We start from the raw sequence: 6,824 nt of genomic DNA on the forward strand, positions 1-6,824 counted from the left end.
GGTATGCAAAATCCTTATGGGAGATTTGCTCAATTTTATCAATATCCTCCATCTTTTCAAAACCAACAAGCTCCACAACTTCCAATTCAAAACCCACAACTATCATTGCCATTTCCACAACAACAACAACCTTCTCAACAGAATCCAAATTCTCAACTCTTACTTCCATTCCAACAAAAGTCAAATCAACTTCCTTCTCAGCCATTGCCAAACCCCAATAACAAAAACCCTCAAAATGCTTACATGATGGAAGGTCAACAATTTCCTGCCTATATGATTGTTCCTCTCAATGATGTACAACTCAGATCAGGTAGAGTCCTAGATAAGCCTTCTATAGATGCTCAAAAGCAAAGCATTTCTGAGGAAGATTCTCTTGAAGCCAATAAGGGTTCTAAAGCATCTCTTCAAAACCCAAGCACTCAAAAAGAAAAAGAAAAAGAGTTAACCCCCACAACTCCTATAGTTGAGCAACCTGCATCTTCATCCACACCTCCTTTTCCTGAAAGATTACAAATTGACAAAGGGGTGGAAAAACAAATCTTGTTGCCTGACTATGATTTTCTAGATGAATTGAAGAATGTCTGTATCAAGATTCCCTTGTTACAAGCCATTAAAGAGATTCCTATTCTAGTGAAAACAATAAAGGAGTTGAGTCTTAGAAGACCAGGAAGGAAACCAAGAGATACAAGAAGAATCCACTTGGTAGGAAAAATTGCAGATATCATGATGGGAAAAATTACTATGCAGAAATATGTAGATCCCGGTAGTCCAATTCTCAAAACACATATCAATGGGGTAGAAATACCAAATACTTTGATTGATTTAGGGGCTGCTATCAACATCATGAGTAGATAGACTATGGAACAGCTAAAACTTCCTAATCTTCTTTTTACACCTACTTTATTGCAACTTGCAGATCGATCAATTATTAAACCAGATGGTGTATTAGAAGACATTTCAGTCTCCTTAGACTCTTGGGAATATCCAGTGGATTTCATGATTTTAACTCCCAAGAGTAAACTAGGAGGACATCCTCTCATCTTAGGAAGACCTTGGCTAGCCACAGCTGATGCTTTTATCAGTTATAGGTCTGGGGATATGTATATTTCTGATGGTAATTCGACAAAGAAGTTCAATCTGTATCCTCCAGCAAAAGCAATTACAGAAATAGGAGATAATGAGTGGGTTGATGATGAAGATACTATACAACCTGTCTTTACCATTTCTGAGATTAGTGAAGATAGTCAAATTCTGAACACATTAGAAAACTTTGAAACATCTTCAGAATATGACCACACACAATTTCAATTGGATTCTGACATTGAGTGTCTATCATCTAGACAAATGTCTCTTTTCTCTATGGAAGAGTTTGGTAGTTCCGCCATTGAGATTTTTCCAAGGAAAACATTGAATATCAACAAAAACTTGGAAAAATCACAATAGGAAGAGCTAACCAAAATCTTGCAAAAACATTCTACTGCATTTGCATGGGAGTATACCGATATGAAAGGTATTGACCCTAAGACTTGCATTCATCACATCTACATTGAGGAAAACAGTAGACCAATCAGACAACCTCAAAGAAGGATGAATCCAAACCTTAGGGAGATAGTGAAAGAAGAGCTCCAAAAGTTACTTAATGTAAACTTCATTTATCCAATTTCAGATAGCCGGTGGGTTTCTCCTTTGGTTATAGTACCTAAAAAGAATGGTAAATGGAGGGTTTGCATTGATTACAGAGAATTAAACAAAGCAACTTTGAAAGATCACTTTCCTTTACCCTTTATTGATCAGGTATTAGATACTTTAGCAGACAAAAAGTATTTCTCATTTTTGGATGGTTTTAGTGGTTACAATCAGATTCAGGTAGCACCTGAAGATCAGGACAAGACCACATTTACTTGTCCATGGGGAACTTTTGCTTACCGAGTACTTCCTTTTGGATTATGTAATGCACCCGCAACATTTCAAAGGGAAGTACTAGGAATATTTTCTGATCTAATTCATGATTGTGTAGAGGTTTATATGGATGATTTTACAGTTTATGGTAATTCATTTGAAGAGGCATTAGAGAATTTGGAAAAAGTCCTTATAAGATGTAAAGAACAAAACTTTCATTAAGTCATGAGAAATGCTTTATGATGTTTACTGAAGGGATTGTTTTAGGACATCATATTTCAGGGGATGGGATTAAAGTTGATAGATCAAAAGTTGAAGTCATCTCCAAGTTGCCTATTCCAAATTGTCAAAAAGATGTTAGAAGTTTTCTTGGATTTACTGGATATTATAGAAGATTTATTGAAAACTTCACCAAAATAGCATCTCCACTCTTCAAATTACTTACAAAAGACTGTGAATTCAAATGGGATCCTGATTATCAATCTGCATTTGAAACTTTGAAAACAAGAATATCTGAAGCACCCATTTTGAGAGGGCCAAATTGGAAACTTCCTTTCCATATTTCTACAGATGCTTCAGATACAGCCCTAGGAGCTGTGTTGGGTCAAAAGGATTTAGTTCCTTATGCCATTTACTACACCAGTAAAAATTTGACTCCTACTGAGTTAAATTATACTGTGACTGAGAAAGAATTCTTAGCTGTTGTTCATGCAATCAACAAGTTTAGACATTATATAACAGGCTATGAAACTTTTGTCCATACTGTTCATTCTACAATTAGATATCTCATGAACAAATCTGTTACTAATGGTATAGTTACAAGATGGCTTTTAATTTTACAAGAATTCAATATTACTGTGTTGGATAGACCAGGGAAACAAAATATAGTAGCTGATTTCTTGTCTAGAATCCAAAATACTAACGAAGATTCTCCTGTAGAGGATAAGTTTCCAGATGAATATTTGTTTGCAGTAACTACTAAGACTCCTTGGTATGCAGATATTGCTAACTATTTGGTTACAGGGAAGCTACCTCCACACTTATTTCCTAATGAGAAAAGGAAAATTATTTAGGAGAGCTCAAATTATTCATGGATTTCTAATGAATTGTTTAAAACAGGGCTAGATTGTGTGATTAGAAGTTGTGTTCGGGAAGATGAAATACCTGACATCCTCAAGGCATGTCATGATGAACCATGCGGTGGACACTTTGCTGACAAGAGGACGGCCTATAAAATCCTTTCTTTAGGATATTATTGGCCTTCTCTCTTCAAAGATGCAAAACAATATGTCAGAAGGTGTGACAGCTGCCAGAGAGTTGGAAGACCGACTCTTTCAAATGAAATGCCATTACAGCCACAGGTACTCATCGAACCCTTTGAAAAATGGGCTTTAGATTTCATTGGACCCATTAATCCACCATCTAGACAAAAGAAATATATATTGGTTTGCACTGATTATGTCACTGAATGGGTAGAAGCCATGGCATTGCCTTCTGCCACTGAAAATTCAGTTGTTCAATTTCTTTTTGAGGATATTTTTACTCGTTTTGGTGTCCCAAGAGAAATTGTGACAGATCAGGGAAGTCAATTCACATCTAACTTGATAGAGAAGCTGATGGAAGAATACAAAATCAAGCACAGAAAATCTACTCCTTACCATCCTCAAGCAAATGGTCAAGTGGAATCTACAAACAAAGTTCTTGAGAGCATCATCACCAAAACTGTTCATCTCCACAGAAGGGATTGGGCAGAAAGGCTTCCTGAAGCCTTATGGGCCTACAGAACTACATGGAGGAACACAACAGGACATTCTCCCTATGAACTTGTTTATGGGAAAGAGGTCCTGCTCCCCATTGAGTTTCAAGTCAAGACTTTCAAGATGGCAGTCCAGTTGGGGATGAATCTATCAGAAGCCCAAAAGTACAGAATGGAGCAGCTAAATGAGCTAGATGAGATCAGACAAGATGCAATTTTAAGGATTGATCTAGTTCAACATCAAAGAACTAAGTGGCATGACAGATATATTAAAGAGAGAAAGTTTCAAGAGGGAGATTGGGCTTTACTGTTTGATTCCAAGTTTAAAGACTTCAAAGGGAAGTTTCAGACTCATTGGCTTGGGCCATATGAGATTGATAAAGTCTTTAACAATGGAGCAGTAAGAATCAAGACCATTGATGAATTTCAGACTCCTCTTATTGTGAATGGCCACCGATTGAAAATTTATCATAAGCCACTTTCAAAAGAGGAGTTTGTCAAAATGTTCCAAGAGAATTCTGCAATAAGGCTGGTGGAGAAGAATCCTTCTCTCCCACCAGCCTAATCTTTGTTTCTTTCAGTTTTTGACAAAAAAAAGAAAAAAGAAAAAAATGTGTATAAGCCTGAAAACCAATCCCAGATTGGCGGTCTTATGTAGAAAATATAGAGTGAAAATCAGGGACACCTGACACTCTATATTTTCCAAAAAAAAAAAAAAAAAGTCTCCTCTCCTTCTCTTTCCATCTTCACTTCATCTCACTTGTCATTTCACTTCACCTCCATCTCATTTTCATCTCCATTTCACTTCATTCCACTTCATTTTCACTTCATTTCACTCATTCCATTTCACTCCATCAATAAAAAGTCCCCTTCAGGACTATTTTCATTCAGTTAGTTCTTTTCTAAGTATCTTTGTGCATACAAGGGGGTGTTGTCTCAGTTTCTGTAGCTGGGAACTGTTTCCGCAGCCAGAAACAGTTTCCGCAGCCAGAAAACGATTTCCGCAGCCAACATCACTCTGTTTTCAAAAATACAATCAACTGTTAGTGCCATAATCATGAAATGCAGGTGTAATTGAGCTAAAGACATGGGGCATCTCCAAGATATCAAAGAAGAGCAACTGGTTAGAAGCCTTGAGCAAGAATTGACAAAGTTTCCAAAGGTATGATAAAAAATCTTTATCAAATAACAATTCAAGTCATAATTACGTATAGTCATTAAACCATAACAGGTTCTCCTATGTGCAATGATTTGATATATTAGCCCACTATCACTCTTATTCCGCGATATCACTCCACACACCTCGCATTCATTTCCCTAATGGTCTCATGATTACTTTGAGTTTGAACTCAAGTATGACTGCACTTCTAGTTATTACCCATACTCTTGAGACGTGACCTATTATGTTATGGCTCTTCCCAAGCCGTAATTTCCGCAGCCGTCTATTGAGATGTGTAAAATCTCATACACAGTCATCCGACTCGAAAGAATCCTGCCGTTACTCCACTCGCTTATCACTCCACTCATACTCCACTTATACCATATTCCTTGCATGCGTCCACATTTCATTTTATGAACTCGTTTACCACTGCTCACCCACTGTTCCTCCCGTAATTCGGATATTTCCATTCACTGTTCTCTATTTCCGACTGCAGTCACTACAATTTGCTCTAAACCTCAATTGCAGTCACTACAGTCATCCTAAACCCTGACTACAGTCATTACAGTTTATCCTAAACCCTGTAACAGAGCTATTTTTTCCCTTAACCCTCACGCACAGAAGAACTCTCAGTAGAATTTAAAACAGAGAATGGGAAAATTACTGAGAGCTAAGCCGGAAGGACCGAAATACTTGGAGGGTTATCCTCAAGTTAAGGAATTGCTGAAGAAAGTCATATGGCTACGATTTATCCAGAAGTTTAAAGGCTATAACAAGGAGGTGACCAAAGCTTTTGCAAGGTCCTTTAATGGACAAACAGTGGAGGTTGGAGACTTGAAATTCACAGTGACCGAGGCCACAGTAGCAGCTGCCACGGGCCTACCTCAAGAAGGTGAAAGGTGGTTTAAAAATAGAAGTGTGGACGATCAAATATGGAGAAACATGCTACAAAACCAAGGTATGGATACAACCGTATTTACAAGAGGCATCCCTGTTTATGTATTAAAAGAGGAATGGTCTAGTCTACTGTTAGTCATCCAGAAATTTATCACGTGTGAAGGTCGTTTTGGCTCTATGTATATGTATCATGTTAGACTGACGATGAATTTCATAGACGGTCACACTCTTAATTTTCCTCATTTTCTGCTATCAAGTTTGAAAAAGATGAGTTTTACAGTTCAAAAACATGTAGGCAATATTGAACCTCATCTTTACCATCATGGGCTCATCAAAATTCTTATTGAGGATCAGTTGAAGAAAACTAAGGATACTTGGGGGCAATTCTTGACAAGAAACTACTTCCAAGAGCCGTCTGAGGCCTCTGGAAGCAGTCCACCAAAGATTCCAAGGAAAAGTAGGAGGAGAGAAAAGAACATTACAATCCAAGACTCCCCTACAATAGAAATTCAAGAAACAGTCCAAAAAGAAAAAGAAGATAGAGCTAGAAGTAAGAAACAGAAGAAGGAAAAAGGCAAAAGAACCATCCAAGAAGTCTATCCATCCCCTGAGCAATCCATAGAAGAGGATTATCAACCTCTTTCAGAAAGATTAATAGATCTTCAAACTGCTGCTATAGCCAAGAAAAAGCAAAAAGGAAAACAGAGTGCACAAAAGAAGAGTACTAGTTCATACTTAAGAAGGAGCACTAGGCTAAAAGGGAAGGGGAATAAAACCAAAGAAAAACAGTCTCACTTTATTGATTTAGATGAAGAGACACTTGAGAAATCTCCAACTCAGCCAAGCATTGAGTCAAGTCCTCCACGTGAGGAAAGCCCTTTTCGGCCGGAAAGAGAGAGCAGTCCTCCTCCACCAGATTTTGAGTTTAGGCCGAGAAAGACACCTGAGGTAGATTCTAATCAGCAAGAGGCATACAATTACCTGGAAACCTTAGAACAATCAGCTGCAGGACCAAGTACCTCTTTGCCACCTGATGCACAAGTTCAGTCTTTGAAACAGGAAATATTTGAGTTAGAAGTCCTAAATAGGCATATCATATAGGAAAATGAAGCA

Source organism: Pinus tabuliformis, chromosome Q (genome assembly GCF_031772625.1).
Source record: "Pinus tabuliformis cultivar Carrire ecotype Pingquan chromosome Q, CPIR1, whole genome shotgun sequence".
NCBI classification, from domain to species: Eukaryota; Viridiplantae; Streptophyta; class Pinopsida; order Pinales; family Pinaceae; genus Pinus; species Pinus tabuliformis.